The sequence below is a fragment of the Salmo trutta genome, chromosome 33 (assembly GCF_901001165.1).
Source record: "Salmo trutta chromosome 33, fSalTru1.1, whole genome shotgun sequence".
NCBI lineage: Eukaryota > Metazoa > Chordata > Actinopteri > Salmoniformes > Salmonidae > Salmo > Salmo trutta.
The window spans coordinates 23,273,722-23,294,435 of record NC_042989.1 but is presented as its reverse complement, the minus strand read 5'-3'; the positions used below and the strand labels follow the sequence as shown (position 1 = coordinate 23,294,435).

Below are 20,714 nucleotides of genomic sequence, written 5' to 3'. Positions count from 1 at the left end.
AAATTAACCGTTAATCACTCCAATCTCCTAGAGGAATGTCAGCACTCAACCATTGGAATCTCCAAATGCTCTTAAATGGAGGAATATGGGGAACATCATCCCCACCCACCCAGACAGACAGTGACCATCACTGAATTTACACCACAGTACTGCTTGGCTCTGCTATCCCAAGCAGAGCATTTCACCAGGAATGTCAAGAGAGACAAGCTCATATCACATGAATGTCTTAATAGGAAATGGGGGACTTGCCCATGGATGTTCAGTGAAATAATCAAAAGGATGGCTGGAGAAGAGCTCAGGAGTGTAAATTTGTCTAATTTGATTGATCCATGTTTGGTTCAGTCTGGTCGCAAGGAACTGACTCGTACACACATTTTCACTCGGGTTGGGGCGGTATACACTGTATCCCGGGGTATTTCGAAATACCCTCAGTATGATTTTCGAATACCATCTTTTAATACATTTTAAATATACTGAACAGAAAATATAAACGCAACATGTAAAGTGTTGGTCCCATGTTTCATGAGCTGAAATAAAACATTACAGAAATTTCCCATATGCACAAAAAGCTTATTTCGCTCAAGTTTTGGGCACAAATTTGTTTACATCCCTGTTAGTGAGCATTTCTCCTTTGCCAAGGTAATCCATCCACCTGACAGGTGTGGCATATCAAGAAGTTGTTTTAACAGCATGATCTTTACACAGGTGCACCTTGTGCTGGGGACAATAAATGGACACTCTAAAATGTGCAGTTTAGTCACACAACGCAATGCCTGGCATGCTAACTCCAGGAATGTCCACCAGAGCTGTTGCCAGAGAACTGAATGTTAATTTCTCTACAATAAGCTGCCTCCAACGCAATTTTAGAGAACTTGGCAGTAAATCCAACTGCCCTCACAACTGCAGACCACGTGTATGGCGTCGTGTGGGCGAGCGATTTGCTGATTTCAACATTGTGAACATAGCCCCATGGTGGCGGTATGGGCAGGCATAAGCTACGGGCAACGAACACAATTGCATTTTATCGATGGCAATTTGAATGCACAGAGATAGCGTGATACGATCCTGAGGCCCATTGTCGTGCCATTCATCCACTGCCATCACCTCATGTTTCAGCATGATAATGCACGGCCAGATGTCGCAAGGATCTGTGCCAGTTCCCGCCAATATCCAGCAACTTCGCACAGCCATTGAAGATCAGTGGGACAACAGTCCACAATCAACAGCCTAATCAACTCTATGCAAAAGAGATGTGTCGCGCTACATGAGGCAAATGGTGGTAACACCAGATACCGACTGGTTTTCTGATCCACGCCCCTACTTAATTTATTTTTTTTAAATACAGTATTTGTGACAAACAGCAGCATATCTGAATTCCCAGTCATGTGAAATCCATAGATTAGGGCCTAATGAATTTATTTAAATTTACTGATTTCCTTATTCGGTGTAACTCAGTAAAGTACTTGAAATTGTTGCATGTTGCGTTTATTGTTGCATCTACTGGCACAAACAGCCAGTCACGTGTTTGTTTACAAAGAAGCACAATAAGCAAAACGGAAACTTCGTGAGGCGAGTCACACCTGCAGTGCAACTTAAGTGAGGTGATCAAGTTACACTTGTATGAAATTCACTACTACTGTTTGCCAGCTATATCTCTTATACAGTGGGGGGGGAAGTATTTGATCCCCTGCTAATTTTGTACGTTTCCCCACTTACAAAGAAATGATCAGTCTATAATTTTAATGGTAGGTTTATTTGAACAGTGAGAGACAGAATAACAACCAAAAAATCCAGAAAAACACATGTCAAAAATGTTATAAATTGATTTGCATTTTAATAAGGGAAATAAGTATTTGACCCCTCTGCAAAACATGACTTAGTACTTGGTGGCAAAACCCTTGTTGGCAATCACAGAGGTCAGACGTTTCTTGTAGTTGGCCACCAGGTTTGCACACATCTCAGGAGGGATTTTGTCCCACTCCTCTTTGCAGATCTTCTCCAAGTCATTAAGGTTTCGAGGCTGACGTTTGGCTACTCGAACCTTCAGCTCCCTCCACAGATCTTCTATGGGATTAAGGTCTGGAGACTGGCTAGGCCACTCCAGGACCTTAATGTCCTTCTTCTTGAGCCACTCCTTTGTTGCCTGGGCCTTGTGTTTTGGGTCATTGTCATGCTGGAATACCCATCCATGACCCATTGTCAATGCCCTGGCTGAGGGAAGGAGGTTCTCACCCAAGATTTGACGGTACATGGCCCCGTCCATCGTCCCTTTGATGCGGTGAAGTTGTCCTGTCCCCTTAGCAGAAAAACACCCCCAAAGCATAATGTTTCCACCTCCATGTTTGACGGTGGAGATGGTGTTCTTGGGGTCATAGGCAGCATTCAGCAGGTCATAGGCAGCGAGTTGAGTTCATGCCAAAGAGCTCCATTTTGGTCTCATCTGCCCACAACACTTCCACCAGTTGTCCTCTGAATCATTCAAATGTTCATTGGCAAACTTCAGACGGGCATGTATATGTATTCTTGAGCAGGGGGACCTTGCGGGCGCTGCAGGATTTCAGTCCTTCACGGCGTAGTGTGTTACTAATTGTTTTCTTGGTGACTATGGTCCAAGCTGCCTTGAGATCATTGACAAGATCCTCCCGTGTAGTTCTGGGCTGATTCCTCACCGTTCTCATGATCATTGCAACTCCACGAGGTGAGATCTTGCATGGAGCCCCAGGCCCGAGGGATATTGACAGTTCTTTTGTGTTTCTTCCATTTGCGAATAATCACACCAAATGTTGTCACCTTCTCACCAAGCTGCTTGGCGATGGTCTTGTAGCCCATTTCAGCCTTGTGTAGGTCTACAATCTTGTCCCTGACATCCTTGGAGAGCTCTTTGGTCTTGGCCATGGTGGAGAGTTTGGAATCTGATTGATTGATTTCTTCTGTGGACAGGTGTCTTTTTTACAGGTAACAAGCTGCAGTTAGGAGCACTCCCTTTAAGAGTGTGCTCCTAATCTCAGCTCGTTACCTGTATAAAAGACACCTGGGAGCCAGAAATCTTTCTGATTGAGAGGGGGTCAAATACTTATTTCCCTCATTAAAATGCAAATCAATTTATAACATTTTTGACATGCATTTTTCTGGAAATGTTTGTTGTTATTCTGTCTCTCACTGTTCAAATAAACCTACCATTAAAATTATAGACTGATCATTTCTTTGTCAGTGGGCAAACGTACAAAATCAGGAGGGGATCAAATACTTTTTTCCCCCACTGTAACTATTAAATTCACTAAGATTGGGTTTTGCTAACTTAATAGCGTTGGTAAGAGCAGCAGAGATAATCCCCTTCTGGATTAAGATCCCTGCTGTGCTGTCTATACTGAACAAAATTATAAACGCAAGATGCAACGATTTCAAAGATTTTACTGAATTACAGTTCATATAAGGAAATCAGTCAATTTAAATAAATTCATTAGGCCGTAATCTATGGATTTCACATGACTGGGCAGGGGTGCAGCCATGGGTGCACCCACTGGGGAGCCAGGCCCAGCCAATCAGAATGATTTTTTCCCCACAGCAGAGCTTTTTTACAGACAGAAATACTCCTCCGCAAAAAATACTGCCCCTTTTGTACACTGTCGGTAATACCTTATATTACGGGACGGCACAGGCATGGTATGAAAATATGGAAATCTGGATACCGCCCAACCCTAATTTGCACACATTACACAAGATTAAGTTTGGTCCAACAATGGATCATGCATTTCAAAATGAGAAGGTGCTACAAATCAAAGCAACAATCCCAACATTCATGACAACATTGTATATAATTCCAGTGCATCTAGCACAATGCTGTAGCTGTGATTGATTTGCTCGTATTTGATGCATGGCCTTCCATAGATAAATAAATATTTACCTATGCATACAACAGAGCACTTTGGTAACTTCCCAACTAAATTGTTCAGAATATGCCTAAGAGGCCCTCTTTCTCACACACACAAATTAAGAATCAGGACAACAAAATTCTCACAAAGTTGCCCCTGCCAAAATTACACAGTTGCTTCATTGGCACGGTAATTATAGGACTCCTAACCACACATCTCAATGGTGGCTGGGTGTTGAAACACAAACAATACACACATAATAATACCAACAAAAAGAGGTTTAAGGGCAAAAGTTCCTTGAGAATTCCTTGAAGGTATAAACATTGGGAGTATTTATTTAAATGCAGCCACACACACCATTGGCTTCAGCTGTGGTTTTCCAGCCCAATGCTACTGAAGCAGGCCTGTGCTCTGACATGCCGTTTACATTTCACTCACAATAGATGTGGTGCTTTTACGTCGACCAGGAGAATCATCTCCTGAACAGTACTAAACAGCAGCAAAATAACTAAATGTACATACATACATATAGTGCCTTGCAAAAGTATTCACCCCCCATGGTGTTTTTCCTATTTTGTTGCATAACAACCTGTAATTTAAATTGATTTTTATTTGGATTTCTTGTAATGGACATACACAAAAATAGTCCAAATTGGTGAAGTGAAAAAAATAACTTGTTTAAAAAAATTCTAAAAAATAAAAAACAGAAGAGTGGTGCATGCATATGTATTCACCCCCTTTGCTGAAGCCCCTAAATAAGATCTGGTGCAACCAATTACCTTCAGAAGTCACATAATTAGTTAAATAAAGTCCACCTGTGTGCAATCTAAGTGTCACATGATCTGTCACATGATCCCCGTATATATACACCTGTTCTGAAAGGCCCCAGAGTCTGCATCATCACTAAGCAAGGGGCACCACCAAGCAAGCGGCACTATGAAGACCAAAGAGCTCTCAAAACAGGTCAGGGACAAAGTTGTGGAGAAGTACAGATCAGGGTTGGGTTAAAAAAAAATCTCAGAAACTTTGGACATCCCACAGAGCACCATTAATCCATTATTAAAAAATGAAAAGAATATTTCACCACAACAAACCTGCCAAGAGAGGGCCGCCCAGCAAAACTCACAGACCAGGCAAGGAGGGCATTAATCAGTGAGGCAACAAAGAGACCAAAGATAACCCTGAAGAAGCTGCAAAGCTCCAGAGCGGAGATTGGAGTATCTTGTCCATAGGACCACTTTAAGCCATACACTCCACAGAGCTGGGCTTTATGGAAGAGTGTCCAGAAAAAAATAATCAAACATGATTGGCATTCGCCAAAAGGCTTGTGGGAGACTCCCCAAACATATGGAAGAAGGTACTCTGGTAAGATTAGACTAAAATGTAGCTTTTTGGCCATCAAGGAAAACACTATGTCTGGTGCAAACCCAACACCTCTCATCATCCCGAGAACACCATCCCCAAAGTGATGCATGGTGGTGGCAGCATCATGCTCTGGGGATGTTTTTCCATCAGCAGGGACTGGGAAACTGGTCAGAATTGAGGGAATGATGGATGGCGCTAAATACAGGGAAGTTCTTGAGGAAAACCTGTTTCAGTCTTCCAGAGATTTGAGACTGGGACAGAGGTTCACCTTCCAGCAGGACAATGGCCCTAAGCATACTGCTAAAGCAACACTTGAGTGGTTTAAGGGGAAACATTTAAATGTCTTGGAATGGCCTAGTCAAAGCCCAGACCTCAATCCAATTGAGAATCTGTGGTATGACTTAAAGATTGCTGTACACCAGCGGAACCCATCCAACTTGAAGGAGCTGGAGCAGTTTTGCCTTGAAGAATGGGCAAAAATCCCAGTGGCTAGATGTGCCAAGCTTATAGAGACATATCCCAAGAGACTTGCAGCTGTAATTGCTGCAAAAGGTGGCTCTACAAAGTATTGACTTTGGGGGGGTGAATAGTTATGCACGCTCAAGTTTTCCGTTTTTTTGGTCTTATTTCTTGTTTGTTTCACAGTAAAAAATATTTTACTGTGAAAAAAAAAATCTATTTTAATTCCAGGTTGTAAGGTAAAAAAATAGGAAAAAATGCCAAGGGGGTGAATACTTTCGCAAGCCACTGTACATACACTACCATTCAAAAGTTTGGGGCCACTTAGAAATGTCCTTGTTTTTGAAAGAAAATCCCATTCTGTCCATTAAAATAACATCAAATTGATCCGAAATACAGTGTAGATATTGTTAATGTTGTAAATGACTATTGTAGCTGGAAACAGCAGATATTTTAGACTAGTTGAGTATCTGGAGCATCAGCATTTGTGCGTTCGATTACAGGCTCAAAACGGCCAGAAACAAAGAACTTTCTTCTGAAAGTCATCAGTTTATTCTGGTTCTGAGAAAGGACCACTATTCCATGCGAGAAATTTGCTAAGAAACTGAAGATCTCGTACAACGCTGTATACTACTCCCTTAACAGAACAGAGCAAACTGGCTCTAACCAGAATAGAAAGAGGAGTGGGAAGCCACGGTGCACAACTGAGCAAGAGGACAAGTACATTAGAGTGTCTAGTTTGAGAAACAGACGCCTCACAAGTCCTCAACAGGCAGCTTCATTAAATAGTACCCGCAAAACACCAGTCTCAACGTCAACAGGGAAGAGGCGACTCTGGGATGCTGGCCTTCTAGGCAGAGTTGCAAATAAAAAGCCATATCTCAGACTGGCCAATAAAAATACAATATTAAAAATAAAATATTAATATGACACTGGACAGAGGAACTCTGCCTAGAAGGCCAGCATCCTGGTGTCGCCTCTTCACTGTTGACATTAAGACTGGTGTTTTGCGGGTACTATTTAATGAAGCTGCCAAAGCATCAATTCCATGGGATATGTAGGCCTCCAGTTTTATATGAGTAAGCCTGGGGAGTTAAGACACTGGCACCTGCTTTGCCTGAAGTAAACATCAGACCCACACATCACTTTGTACACTCCCCTATGTATTTATTTGGACAGTGACGCTAAAACTTTTAATTTGGTTCTATACTCCAGTATTGGATTTAAGATCAAATGCTTTATGAGGCGGCAGTACAGTGTCTCCTTTTGTATAAGGGTTTTTCATATCTCTTTTACCGTTTAGAAATTCAAGCACTTGATCTAGTCCCTTGTTGTGCCCAATAGAAATGGAATGGTAAATAATGTATTGTGTAATTTTAAAGTTCATTTTATTTTAAATAAGAATAGAATATGTTTCTGAAAACTTCATTAATGTGGATGCTACCATTATTAAATATTTATTATGATTTAAATTGTGAATATTGAGTGAGAATTATAGAGGCATAAATATCATACACCCTCCCTGCTGTGGCAGACACATCCAGACCATTGTAATGCAACAGCACAATCTGTATATTCATTTCATAGTATTGTGCAAGTGAGGATTGGAATAAGTTTACACTACAGGAGCTGTTGCAAAAGTGACTCAGGGTGAGGAAGCAAACCTGGCTGGTACATGCACCCCTGAGGACAAGTCAAAGACAGGAGGGTGTGGCAGTGAAACAGACACCTTTGTTTAAAGAGTGAGTATAGCTTAGTTTAAACAAGAGCACATTCACATTTACCTCCAAGTCTGGACTCCAGGATTTAAAGTGGCAGAGCAGTGTTCAAGGTTCTAGTCAACATTCAGAGATCAGTGTGGGACATAGATATGGCTTCTTAGGGTAGTATAATGTGGGCAATTCCATGATAAGGGAATTACACTTTTACTCATATTCTTTCACTTGAAAATGTATGCCAAACAAAAACCATTGATTTCAAAGTTTAACAAACCAAACTCTATGCACAAGGACTACTTTTAACAATGTTTTAACATTTTTTTTAACTAATTTAGTGGAAGAATTGTGCAGATGCAAACTTTGGTGACAGAATTACAGTAAAATCTCCCTCAGTGTTTTATGCGACCACGTTCTCCAAAAATTCTTAAAATATCTGCTCCGAATTCAAATAAAAAAGATGGGTTGTCAGCTATGACATGGCATCTTGAGTTTAAAAAATATATATTTTGATTATTGAACTACCTTAAACCTGTTATGGATAGGGGGCAGTATTTTCACGGCCGGATAAAAAACTCGATTTAATCTGATTATTACTCCTGCCCAGAAACTAGAATATGCATATAATTATTAGCTTTGGATAGAAAACACTCCAAAGTTTCTAAAACTGTTTGAATGGTGTCTGTGAGTATAACAGAACTCATTTGGCAGACCAAAACCTGAGAAGATTCTGTACAGGAAGTACCCTGTCTGACCATTTCTTGGCCTCCTTGATCATCTCTATCCAAAACAGGGGATCTCTGCTGTTACGTGACACTTCCTACGGCTCCCATGGGCTCTCAGAAGGCGGTAAAAAGCTGAATCGTGGCTTTGCAGGCCCTGGCTGAAAAAATTTAGCGCGTTTGGATAGTGGCCGGTCAGAGTACTATGAGACTGAGGCTCGTGCACGAGGGGACACCATGTTTTTATTTTCTCTCTCTTTGTACTAAAACACGATTTCCCGGTCGGAATATTATCGCTTTTTTACGAGAAAAATGGCATAAAAATTGATTTTAAACAGCGGTTGACATGCTTCGAAGTACGGTAATGGAATATTTAGAATTTTTTTGTCACGAAACGCGTCGGGCGCGTAACCCTTCGTCACCCTTGGATAGTGTCTTGAACGCACGAACAAAACGCCGCTATTTGGATATAACTATGGATTATTTTGAACCAAACCAACATTTGTTATTGAAGTAGAAGTCCTGGGAGTGCATTCTGACGAAGAACAGCAAAGGTAATAACATTTTCTGACTTTGGTGAGGGCTAAACTTGGTGGGTGTCTAAATGGCTAGCCCTGTGATGCCGGGCTATCTACTTAGAATATTGCAAAATGTGCTTTCACCGAAAAGCTATTTTAAAATCGGACATAGCGAGTGCATAGAGGAGTTCTGTATCTATAATTCTTAAAATAATTGTTATGTTTTTTGTGAACGTTTATCGTGAGTAATTTAGTAAATTCACCGGAAGTGTTCGGTGGGAATGCTAGTTCTGAACGTCACATGCTAATGTAAAAAGCTGGTTTTTGATATAAATATGAACTTGATTGAACAAAACATGCATGTATTGTATAACATAATGTCCTAGAAGTGTCATCTGATGAAGATCATCAAAGGTTAGTGCTGCATTTAGCTGTGGTTTTGTTTTTTGTGACATTATATGCTAGCTTGAAAAATGGGTGTCTGATTAGTTCTGGCTGGGTACTCTGCTGACATAATCTAATGTTTTGCTTTCGCTGTAAAGCCTTTTTGAAATCGGACAGTGTGGTTAGATAAAGGAGTCTTGTCTTTAAAATGCTGTAAAATAGTCATATGTTTGAAAAATTGAAGTTTTTGTATTTTTGAGGAATTTGTAATTCGCGCCATGCCTATCATTGGATATTGGAGCAGGTGTTCCGCTAGCGGAACGTCTAGATGTAAGAGGTTTTAAGTTTAGTGGATTGACACCCGGTAACGGAATTACATCATGGGTCCCTGATCTCTGCGACACAGAAATGCATAATTATTCTCCTCATGTTTCACAAGTTTGGACATCACAGCACAGCTCAGTAGTTCAGTACAGTAGATATACTGTACTAGTTTATTGGACTACTGTGCTCAACTCACTGTACAGTACTGTATTCTACTCAATGTACTGTACTTGTGCTATGCAAACTTGTGAAACATGTCTATGATAGGACCAGTCCAGTCTGTCTGTGGACGTTAACATCAAGGCCAGGGTGGACTGACCAAATTTTTACACATTTTCAACGTCAATGGAGGTCTGGTGTTAGTTGGTGCTCAGTGGGTGAGGATGTTGATTATAGTAAATGGAAAGAGGGGGCTCATGGGTAGGTGTCAGTAAGAGCTGGGAGAGGTGAAATTAACTGGAGAGAGAGGGAGGAGTTGTCAAGACTCAGACTGTTTTAACACTGTTGGTTTGACCACCAGACAACAGAAAGACAAAGAAAATAGTTGTGAGTTGAACATAACAGTAAGCCATGGAAGGGAGGACAGGAGCAAGTGACCCAACTGTGTTTGTGACCATTGTAGCTAATTCAGTTGCAGTAATTCCGTTACATTTTTGGGGTAATTCTATTACCAATTTGGTTACGGATTCACACGTTTTTTTTACTTCTGTGAACTTTCGTTATCCTCTCTCCAGAGGAAGAGGAAGAGAAATTAGAAAATATCTTAAAGATGTGGGGTTTTGGTAACAAAATTACAAGGTAAACATTTTTTTTTGCCAAAACTAAATATAAGTGTTGATATTAGTTGGCAGGGGTCTTTACGTCAACATTGTGTATTTCTGATACCTTTTAAGACGTTTTCTGGTAGACGTTTTCTAAAAGACACCATTTCCATCTGTTTATCCAGAAATCAAAGCCTTTAGTTATGCCAAATCTCTTAGATGGAAAATGGTTGAAAAATGTATCCATGCCTTCATTTCCCAAAAATATAGACTCTCAGCTTTCATTTGACACCCTGCTGCTATGAGCTTCACATGTTGGTGCTCATGGGCCGCTTTTGATGGAACTGCCCATTTACAGTTTTGAATAGAGTGAACATTATGTGAAATAATGACGCGTGCTGCTGTAATAACTGATTAAGTGTCAACATTTTACTAGTGTGAAAGGTGGCATTACTGTACTGATCTTTCATAAATCAGGGTGTGCCTCTTATTCTGTGGGCATTATCAAATAAAGAAGAACAGAAACACTCAAGTGAAGGGCATTCTAGAGTGAGGCAGGTGATTAGAACACATGCACGTTCTGAACCAGAGGCGCGGTGTACAGTTGAAGTTAGAAGTTTACATACACCATAGCCAAATACATTTATACTCAGTTTTTCACAATTCCTGACATTTAATCCAATTAAAAATTCCGTGTCTTAAGTCATTTAGGATCACCACTTTATTTTAAGAATGTTAAATGTCAATAATAGTTGAGAGAATAATTTATTTCAGCTTGTATCTCTTTCCTCACATTCCCAGTGGGTCAGAAGTTTACATACACTCAATTAGTATTTGGTAGCATTGCCTTTAAATTGTTTAACTTGGGTCAAACATTTCAGGTAGCCTTCCACAAGCTTCCCACAATAAATTGGGTGAATTTTGGCCCATTCCTCCTGACAGAGCTGGTGTAACGGAGTCAGGTTTGTAGGCCTCCTTGCTCGCACACGCTTTTTCAGTTCTGCCCACACATAGGATTGAAGTCTGGGCTTTGTGATGGCCACTCCAATACCTTGACTTTGTTGTCTTAAAGCCATTTTGCCACAACTTTGGAAGTATGCTTGGGGTCATTGTCCAGTTGGAAGACACGTTTGTGACCAAGCTTTAACTTCCTGACTGATGTCTTGAGATGTTGCTTATAATTTACATTTACATTTTAGTCATTTAGCAGACGCTCTTATCCAGAGCGACTTACAGTAGTGAATGCATACATTTCATACATTTTTCTCCGTACTGGTCCCCCGTGGGAATCGAACCCACAACCCTGGCGTTGCAAACACCATGCTCTACCAACTGAGCCACACCGGACCATATCTACATAATTTTCCTCCCTCATGATGCCATCTATTTTGTGAAGTGCACCAGTCCCTCCTGCAGCAAAGCACCCCCACAACATGATGCTGCAACCCCGTGCTTCACGGCTGGGATGGTGTTCTTCGGCTTGCAAGCCTCCCCCTTTTTCCTCCAAACATAACGATGGTCATTATAGCCAAACAGTTCTAGACCAGAGAACATTTCTCCAAAAAGTACAATGTTTGTCCTCATGTGCAGTTGCAAACCGTAGTCTGGATTTTTTATAGCGGTTTTGGAGCAGTGGCTTCTTCCTTGCTGAGCGGCATTTCAGGTTATGTCGATATAGGACTCGTTATACTGTGGATATAGATACTTTTGTACCTGTTTCCTCCAGCATCTTCACAAGGTCCTTTGCTGATGTTCTGGGATTGATTTGCACTTTTCGCACCAAAGTACGTTCATCTCTAGGAGACAGAACGTGTCTCCTCCCTGAGCGGTATGACGGCTACATGGTCCCATGGTGTTTATACTTGCGTACTATTGTTTGTACAGATGAACGTGGTACCTTCAGGCATTTGGAAATTGCTCCCAAGGATGAACCAGACTTGTGGAGGTCTACAATTTTTTTTCTGAGGTCTTGGCTGATTTATTTTGATTATCCCATGATGTCAAGCAAAGAGGCACTGAGTTTGAAGGTAGGCCTTGAAATACATCCACAGGTACACCTCCAATTGACTCAAATGATGTCAATTAGCCTATCAGAAGCTTCTGAAGCCATGACATCATTCTCTGGAACTTCCCAAGCAGGTTTAAAGGCACAGTCAGCTTTGTGTATGTAAACTTCTGACCCACTGGAATTGTGATACAGTGAAATAATCTGTTTGTAAACAATTGTTGGGAAAAATACTTGTGTCATGCACAAAGTAGATGACCTAACCGACTTGCCAAAACTATAGTTTGTTAACAAGAAATTTGTGGAGTGTTTGAAAAACGAGTTTTAATGACTCCAACCTAAGTGTATGTAAACTTCCGACTACAACTGTATGTACATGATGTATGTGAGTCACCACTAGGAGAAAACTGGAACAACCCAATGAAATCCATCTCCTAAAAAGGATTGTCACATTAATAAGCAATGACAAGACCAAAGGAATATGCCTATTTTCAATGTGATGATTTCACTCAGAAGTTTAAAAAAATTCAGAGCTGAAAACGCATAGAGGTCCATTGTAGGAGGCAAATGTCAGAACATTGCGTTAACAAATCATATTTTTTCCCAATGCATTTTTCAAAAACATTGTATGGACATTGCTCTAGACAGTTCCTGGTCCTGGTCCCATGGACTTTTGTGAAATTAGTGGAAAAGAATAAACATTAAAAAACATTTGACAAGACACAAATGGCCTTCAAACGAGACAGTGAGGTTGAACGCCAGTATTTCAAGAATATATATATATGCATTTTTCTTGAGAGGCAATACTTTATCTAAGTTTATGTTTGCTATAATAAAGGATATGTGGATCAGGATATCGATAGAAATGCAACACAACAATACATGCCAATATTAAACATACATAAAGAGTTGGATATTACCCAACTGAAATGAGGTCAGTCGACAGTGAATCAGTGAATTAGGGTCATTGTTGTTGTAAGGGTGAATATGTGGAGCCGTGGACAGATCTGTTCAAGTCTGAGTGCTGTTGGGCCACTGTAGCCATGCAGCAGCTTGTCTAAGAGTAGAGCCTGCATTCCTGAGAGATTGATAATTACTGAGGAACTCATCTTTCCAAATATCCTTCACCCCCTCTCTCCCTCTTGTTCTCCTTTCTCTCCCCCCAACCTCCCTCTTTCTGCCTGACAGAGAACTTATACAGTAGCCTAGGAACCAGAGTCATAAAAACATAATGGCAAGGGCCATAAGAGAACACCATTGTAAGATAAAGTTTTAAACCTAATTATACACAGGCTAAGGTTACCGGTACCCCTCATTACTCTCTCATATTGTTCACATGTTTCAATTGTGAGAGACCCTTGAGTTTCTCAGACTGGGCTGTTGAATCTGCCCGTTTCTAGACCTCATAAGTGTTGCCATGGGCCTAAGCCTGGACCTCTGTATCTATGGAGATGAAGACCCTGGTCTGAGGGAACAAAACCAGGGGAGGTGAAGTCTTTTGACAGTAGTGACTTAGTGACTGCTGGGATAAACACAGCTGTGGCTTAAAAAACATCCTCTCCTGCCACTGGCATCTCTGAAGTCTCTGTTCTCTCCAGTCAAAACAAGCCCTCTGTGCCCCAACCACAATAACACACACTCACTCACTCAGTCACAGACTGCCATTCACTAAGCACTATGTAGGGTGAGAGGACTGGGAAATCTTATAGTAAGGACTAGATGGTTTAGGGTTAACAGACATGCAGACAGAGCAGAGCAGACTAATCCAGCAGTGGACAGATGCAAATGTTCTCTATGTAAACTGTTTTGACATTTCAGAGTGCCTAAATAGGCTACTAAAAGAAGGCCTGTCCCATTTGGCTACTACTACTGAAACACAGTCCGCCGACCTATACTTGTGCACCGTCAAGGAATGTTGGCCTGAGAACATGAGACACACGCTCACACACACATTAGCGTGGCTAACGTTTTGACTGATTGGATTTCCCATTAGTGCTGATCAATGGTTCAATGATTACAGATGAGTAAGTAAACCAATCCCACTGATTAAATATATTGTCTACCACTCTGTCTACACAAAGGACCTGAGTCACTGCTGATTTCACCACACTCACAGGACTGTCGCCCATTCCAGACTGAGGCTAGAATGTCTACAGCCCATCATAATACTGAGATGTTATCTGTCCACAGTGCTGTGAACTAAGTTCTACTGACTAGCCCTCCTCCCCACTGGTCACTGTGGTCATTTTCCCCCGAGTTCTCCCAAACACTAACCACTGTTTAGACTGAGCTCTCCTTCCTCTCTTAAGATCCTCTTGGTCTGTCATGCCCTCATCCCTCTCTTCCTAGGGCCCTGAGTTTTTCTAGGTCAAGTCCCATGCTGGAAGAAAGGTCAGGGCCCTAGTTGTGCAGAGGAATCTCCTCCTGGATCTGTGGTTACATAAGGCACCTGGTATCTCCATGGGTACAAGCCCTGGCTTGGCAGGCGGCCGAGTGAGAAGGAAGAAACACCAGGACACACCCTTCCTAAACAAAAGTATATTGTCTCCACTCCAGTTCAGAAGTCATGGTGAAGTCATCAGGGGCAGAGGTTAGAGAGGCGTGTTCTGAAATGATCAGGACAATGCTGTCAAAATAAACTATAGGCCAATGTTTATTAGCAGACTGCACTGGTAATTATCAGGTTTTAGTTGTCCACAATTAAATTAATGAGACAAAACAAGCAACTGACATATCATGTGACAACATCTAACACGACTGAAATCTGGCCAATTTGTCTCCAAAAGGACTATCCATAGAAAGATGTCAATAAATTGGAGTCCTGTTTCATTTCACAATTGATCTGCAGTCAAAACAACTTTGTTTGCAGCTTTCAGTTCTAAGTCCATGGACAGGCAATGTACAGTATGTCTACAAACAGAAGAAGTCCCCTCTCGAGAACTGAGACTGTCAGGTTATCTCCAGTCAGGTTAATAAATAATCTTCACTCAAGATAAAGGAAATAGGAAATGCATGTATCAGACTGCCATGTGGCCATTGACTGGGAGAGATAGTGTTATGGTGAGGTAGGTTGGCGCTATGTCAGTGTCCATGAGTCCTGCTCAGATAACTAATGTCTTTCATTGTAAATATCTTTCGTAAAACATGTTTAAGGCTATATGTATTTTTACCTGTCTGTTTGACAGTTCCAATGCAATTCAACATTGGGTCTCCAGGCTATCCACCACCCTGACCCTGCACGCCAAGTTGGCTGTACTTGTACTGTACCACCGATTGCCAATCATGTAGCCTGTCAAATTAGGCCTACCTCACATAGTTCTAAAAGCTTGATCTTTATTTGCCTGGAAACCCTATGTTGAATTGCATTGAATTCTACAAAGGGGTGAAATAAGCATTTGAATCAGGAACATTTCCTCTCACGACCTCTACAAGCCAGAAAGTGTAATACAATTATATATTTAATGTACTTTACCGTTTGGTCATTTTTGGCGGTAGGAATGTGAGACAATATATCCACAGGAAAGTCTAATTACATCAACTTTTCGAAGCGCTGGTAGTGCATTCCGATTTCTATCAACTGAAGCATGCCCACAACATAAAAATACATGCAGGATTTGCTGAGCTCGTGCACGTGTTTACATGGTTCAGCATATGCTTCAGGTGATAGAAATATGACTGCACTACCAGCCCTTTGAAAAGTTTATGTTATTATACTTTCCTGATGATATAGCCGATTGTGCGACATTCCTACCGCCAAAAGGACTAACCACAAGGCCAACCTGTAAAGTATGTTAAAGTAGAACGTTGAATACAATTCTGGCTTGTTGAGGTCGTGAGTGGAAACTTTCCTGATTTAAACGCTAATTTCTGCCCGGTGTAGAATTCAATGCAATTCAACGTTGGTTGTCCAAGCAAGATATTGATACGTCATTGAGATCTTATTTTCCTAATTGTTTAGTAGGAAAGTTAAACTTTAGGATGAAAGTTATGAAATATATTACACTTATCACTATTGCCGCGTTCATATACTAGTCGAAACTAGGAAATGTCCGACTTGCTGATTCGTTGCACGCGTATAACTAGGCTACAACCATGTAGAACACTTCAGAGTTTCCTAGTTCCAACAAGTATGTCAGAGTTCCTAAAAAAGTTATGACATTATGATGACACGTGAGTTCACGTTACCCTCATCACACAACTGCCAAATTCAGCATACTACACATAACACACTGACTATAAAGTATTAGAAACGTGCCATACAGAAATGGCCTGCAGACGACGGCAAAAAAATAATTCATTCGGAATATGTTTACCTTTGGATTAAATACTTTTAAATTCCGATTTGATTGGTCAAATTCTGCCTCGTCTGCTTTACATTTGAAGCGTTTCCACTGCGTTCCTCTCCAAAGTGTTTCACAGTCCGAACTGAAACACCAGGTAAAGCATTTCCGCTAAATGTGCCACAGGAGGAGACTACAGTGGTATTTTCTGCTGACCGAAACACTCCAAGAATTGTTTTCCACAAACTGGCTCAATCGGTTTTTCGCACGAACGCTTCAATCGTTTTCCATAAATTACACAATACGTGCGTCTGTGCTGTCCTATCTGTGGCTGCAGTGCGCGCACAGGTGAAAAAATGATAAGGATTATCTATGTTGTTGATGTCCGCGCGCTGTGACGGCCACCTGGTGGCGGGCAAAATATCCTTCGTAGCTGAACATTCCAAATTATTATTGCGCACTTCTTCTGCTTCCTTGATATCATGGCGGCCCGCAAACAAACGTTAAGGTGCATGCGCCACCTACTGTGCTGAAGTGTGCGAGCAATCATGGTCTGTCTAATTCTGTACTACTAAAAAGATATATATAAAAATGTATTATAATAAATCCCTACTGACCCCCCCCATAACAACAAAAAACTCCCAAGCCCATTAAACTATATCATGCTGAAACAATCCATCCTTAGGATTATTCAGCATATTGTTTCAGCATGTCTACAACCATTTCAACAGCAACATCTGTTACCCCCAATAAATATTTTTCCATATCCACAATAACCTTCAACCTGGCATTTCTGCTTTCCACAATACAAGTCGTGTAGATAACCTTACTAGTGAAGCTATGAAGTTAACTTTATTCACAATCAAAGTATCCTTTGACACAGCACATTCATGAGCGCAAGATTTCTGAACAGGTCTCAAAACCATACCAGGGCTAGCAGCAATACCAGCCCTGACATTAGGTCCACTTAGTACAGGAGCAGCCATGGAAGCTCCATCATTATGTAAAGTCCATGGAAAATAAGAGCACCTCCTCCCAGCTGCCCACTGCACTGAGGCTAGGAAACACTGTCACCATCGATAAATCCATGATAATTGAGAATTTCAATAAGCATTTTTCTATGGCTGGCCATGCTTTCCATCTGGCTACCCCTAACACAGTCAACAGCCCTGCACCCCCCACAGCAACTTGCCCAAGCCTCCCCCATTTGTCTTTCAGCCAAATCTAGATAGCTGATGTTCTGAAAGAGCTGCAAAATCTGGACGCCTACAAATCAGCCGGGCTAGACAATCTGGACCCTCTCTTTCTAAAATCATCCGCCGAAATTGTTGCAACCCCTATTACTAGCCTGTTAAACCTCTCTTTCGTATCGTCTGAGATCCCCAAAGATTGGAAAGCTGCCTCGGTCATCCCCCTCTTCAAAGGGAGAGACACTCTAGACCTATATCTATCCTATATCTATCCTACTGCTACAGACCTATATCTATTCTACCCTGCCTGTCTTTGAAAGCCAAGGTAACAAACAGATCACCGACCATTTCGAATCCCACCGCACCTTCTCCGCTATGCAATCTGGTTTCCGAGCTGGTCATGGGGGCACCTCAGCCACGCTCAAGGTCCTAAACGATATCATAACCGCCATCGATAAAAGACAATAGTGTGCAACTGTATTCATCGACCTGGCCAAGACTTTCGACTCTGTCAATCACCACATTCTTATGCCTTGGTTTCTCAAATGACTGCCTCGCCTGGTTCACCAACTACTTCTCAGACAGAGTTCAGTGTGTCAAATCAGAGGGCCTGTTGTCCGGACCTCTGGCAGTCTCTACGGGGGTGCCACAGGGTTCAATTCTCAGGCTGACTCTTTTCTCTGTATACATCAATGATGTCGCTCTTGCTGCTGGTGATTCTCTGATCCACCTCTACGCAGACGACACCATTTTGTATACTTCTGGCCTGTCACGTCCTGACCAGTAAAAAGGGTCATTTTCCATAGTAGAATGGTCAGGGCGTGACAGGGGGGTTGTTTTGTGTGTTTTGGGGTTTGTTTGTTTCCAGGGGAATGTGTTCTAGTTTTCATTTTCTATGTTTCGTTTTCCAGGTTTGGCCGAGTATGGTTTCCAATCAGAGGCAGGTGTCTTTCGTTGTCTCTGATTGGAAGCCATACTTAGGCAGCCTGTTTTCCTTTGGGTTTTGTGGGTGGTGGTTTTTTGTATAGTCGTTGTCCTTACGGAACTGTTTGGCGTTTGTTTATTTTGTTTAAGTATTCTCTCATAATAAAAGAAGATGAGCACTCAACATGCTGCGCCTAGGTCTATTCTCTACGACGCATGTGACAGAACCACCCACCACCGAAGGACCAAGCAGTGTGGAAGGGAGCAACAGGAGAAGTACTTGGAGTCGTGGACGTGGGAGGAGATATTAGACGGGAAAGGACCCTGGAGGCAGGCTGGGGAGTATCGCCGACCGAAGGAGGATCTTGAGGCAGCAAAGGCAGAGCGGCATTACTATGAGGCGCTGTATAAGCCAAGAGGCAAGTGCGAGAGGCACCCCCAAAAAATATATTTGGGGGGGGCACACGGGGAGTTGGGCAGAGTCAGGGTGGAGTCCTGAGCCAACTCCCTATGCTTACCGTGGGGAGCGGGTGACAAGGAAAGCACCGAGCTATGCAGAAATGTGCACTGTATCGCCCATACGCACGCACAGTCCGGTGCAGTCAGTACGGGCTCCTCAGCGTTGCCGTGCGAGAGTTGGCCGGCAGCCAGGGAGAAGTGCGCCGGCACAACGTATCTGGTCTCCAGTGCGTCTCCTCGGCCCAGCTTACCCTGCGCCTGCTCTACGCACGGCAGCCCTCATTCTCCAGCACAGCCCAGTTCGCCCTGTGCCAGTGCTCCGCCCATGCCGGGCTACAGTGACCATTCAGCCAGGACGGTGTGTGCCAGCCCTGAGCTCCAGACCTCCGGTGCGCCTCCACGGCCCAGTGTGCCCCGTGCCTGCTCTGCGCACCCAGTCTCCTGTAAGTCTCCCCAGTCCAGGGAGACCTGTCCCAGCTCCACGCAGGAGGCCTCCAGTGACGCTCCTCAGCCCGGAGCCGCCAGAGACGCTCCTCAGCCCGGAGCCTCCAGCGACGCCCCTCAGCCCGGAGCCTCCAGCGACGCCTCTCAGCCCGGGGGCCCCAGCGACGCCCCTCAGCCCGGGGCCTCCAGCGACGCCCCTCAGCCCGGGGCCTCCAGCGACGCCCCTCAGCCCGGGGCCTCCAGCGACGCCCCTCAGCCCGGGGCCTCCAGCGACGCCCCTCAGCCCGGGGCCTCCAGCGACGCCCCTCAGCCCGGGGCCTCCAGCGACGCCCCTCAGCCCGGGGCCTCCAGCGACGCCCCTCAGCCCGGGGCCTCCAGCGACGCCTCTCAGCCCGGGGCCTCCAGCGATGGTCTGCAGTCCAGAGCCTCCAGCGGGGGTCGGCAGTGCAGAACGGGGGCTACACCCGGAGCCAGAGCCACCTCCGTGGCTGGAGGATTGGCGAAGGGTGGGTGTAGCACAGGAACCGTCATAGACGGTGGCCACCCTCCCTTCCCTCCCTGTTGGTTTGGGGTTGTTTTTGTTTGGGGGGGGGGGGTACTGTCACGTCCCGACCAGTGAAAAGGGTAATTGCCATAGTAGAATGGTCAGGGCGTGGCAGGGGGGTTGTTTTGGGGTTTGTTTGTTTCCAGGGGAATGTGTTCTAGTTTTCATTTTCTATGTTTCGTTTTCCAGGTTTGGCTGAGTATGGTTTCCAATCAGAGGCAGGTGTCTTTCGTTGTCTCTGATTGGAAGCCATACTTAGGCAGCCTGTTTTCCTTTGGGTTTTGTGGGTGGTGGTTTTTCGTATAGTCGTTGTCCTTACGGAACTGTTGTTTGGCGTTTTGTTTATTTTGTTTAAGTGTTCTCTCATAATAAAAGAAGATGAGCACTCAACACGCTGCGCCTTGGTCTATTCTCTACGACGCATGTGACATGGCCCTTCTTTGGACACTGTGTTAACTAACGTCCAGACGAGCTTCAATGCCATACAACTCTCCTTCTGTTGCATCCAACTGCTCTTAAATGCAAGTAAAACTAAATGCATGCTCTTCAACCAATCACTGCCCACACCTGCCTGCCCGTCCAGCATCACTACTCTGGACGGTTCTGACTTAGAATATGTGGACAACTACAAATACCTAGGTGTCTGGTTAGACTGTAAACTCTCCTTCAGACTCACATTAAGCATCTCCAATCCAAAATTAAATCTACAATCTGCTTCCTATTTCGCAACAAAGCATCCTTCACTCAT

General features: G+C 43.2%; 1 protein-coding gene across 4 annotated transcripts in view; it reads right to left on the bottom strand.

Annotated features, from left to right (window-relative positions):
- The window catches only part of LOC115172691 (uncharacterized protein KIAA1522 homolog), a 54,317-nt gene extending 37,568 nt beyond the window's left edge, over window positions 1–16,749 (bottom strand). For 2 of the 4 annotated variants that reach the window (XM_029730376.1, XM_029730382.1), the window contains exon 1: window positions 16,439–16,749. The gene's annotated coding sequence lies outside the window, so the exon portion shown is untranslated. Of the gene's footprint in view, window positions 1–14,399; window positions 14,732–15,597; window positions 15,725–16,438 lie in introns of those variants that run through there. The other 2 variants (XM_029730377.1, XM_029730379.1) reach the window with 2 other exon arrangements.
- Between the last annotated feature and the right edge of the window lie 3,965 nt (window positions 16,750–20,714).